Source organism: Rhinichthys klamathensis, unplaced genomic scaffold, assembly GCF_029890125.1.
Source record: "Rhinichthys klamathensis goyatoka isolate OS25496 unplaced genomic scaffold, OSU_Roscu_1.1 h1tg000685l_1, whole genome shotgun sequence".
NCBI lineage: Eukaryota > Metazoa > Chordata > Actinopteri > Cypriniformes > Leuciscidae > Rhinichthys > Rhinichthys klamathensis.
In genome coordinates, this window is record NW_026607114.1 from 247,501 (window position 1) to 248,736 (window position 1,236).

Genomic DNA, 1,236 nt, shown 5'->3' on the forward strand with positions numbered 1-1,236 from the left:
GTGTGTCATTCGCCACATCACGAACGATGCAGCGATAGCAAGCCGTCAGCATTAGTCTGACCTCTGAACTATGGACTGCACCTCAAAGCCGATTGATTATCAGTGTTTTATCAGGAACACACTGACGACACTTTAAAGCCGGCGCCGATAAGAGAACACACACCATAAAACATGAGCTTATCCAACACTAGATCAATATGATGGCAAACGCTTCTTTCATTTCAAGGTATGAACATGCTTTGAATAACACTGGGATGAAATGTGACGTCCAAACCCGCTCGACCTTTGACCTTTGACCTTTACCTATAATTGTAATAGGTGACATACTGAGGAATATTTACTCTCTGCGGCGACACATGTGCAACTCTCTCAAAATACATCATTAAAAAGAAAAATAAGATTATGAATCAGTGTTATTTTTACGGAAGCCCTGAACCGCAACGTAAAAAAAAAAAATTCTGTAAAAAAATAATAATAATCTAGCATTTCGAGATTAAAGTCGAGATATTTCGAGAGTAGCTACGAGAATACAGTCTTCCGAAGAAGTTGCGTGTGTGCTTGCCATTGTTTCACACTGCCACACACACAGGCATTCATAATGGTGCATAGCGAGTGTTTCACACTGTGTGTGTGTGTTTGTGTGTGTTAGTGTGTGTGTTCTGTTTCAACAAAAGGAAATTCAACAGGTGCCAATAATCTACCAGCATATGCTAGGTTTTTTTTTTTACAGATTTTTTTTTTACGTTGCGGTTTCGACTTTAATCTCGAAATGTTTTTTTTTTTTTCTGTTTTTTTTTTTTTTTTTACGTTGCGGTTCAGGGCTTCCGCACATTTTATTTTAGATTCACTTTAATATACTTTTTTATAGTTTTTATTCATATTTTGATTTTTGGTTTAGCAATTTTATTCGTTTAAAACAAAATGTCTATGCGGTATTTATTTTAGTTTTAGATATTTTAATACTTCATGTTAACTTAATCACAAATGAGGAATTTTGCTCTAATAAAATAAGTTTAAATTTTTTTTTTAAATTTAATTTCAAGTATCCAAAATAGTTTTTAATGGTTTTAATTTTAATTTAAGTTAAAAAATTGTGTGTTTTTGTAATTTTTATTATTCTTGTTTTTTTAAATGCATATAGTTTTTATTCATTTGTATTTCAGTTTTAGTTATTTTAGTATTTAAGTACTTGAAAATAAGATGTTGCCATGTCAATATATATATATAATACATTTC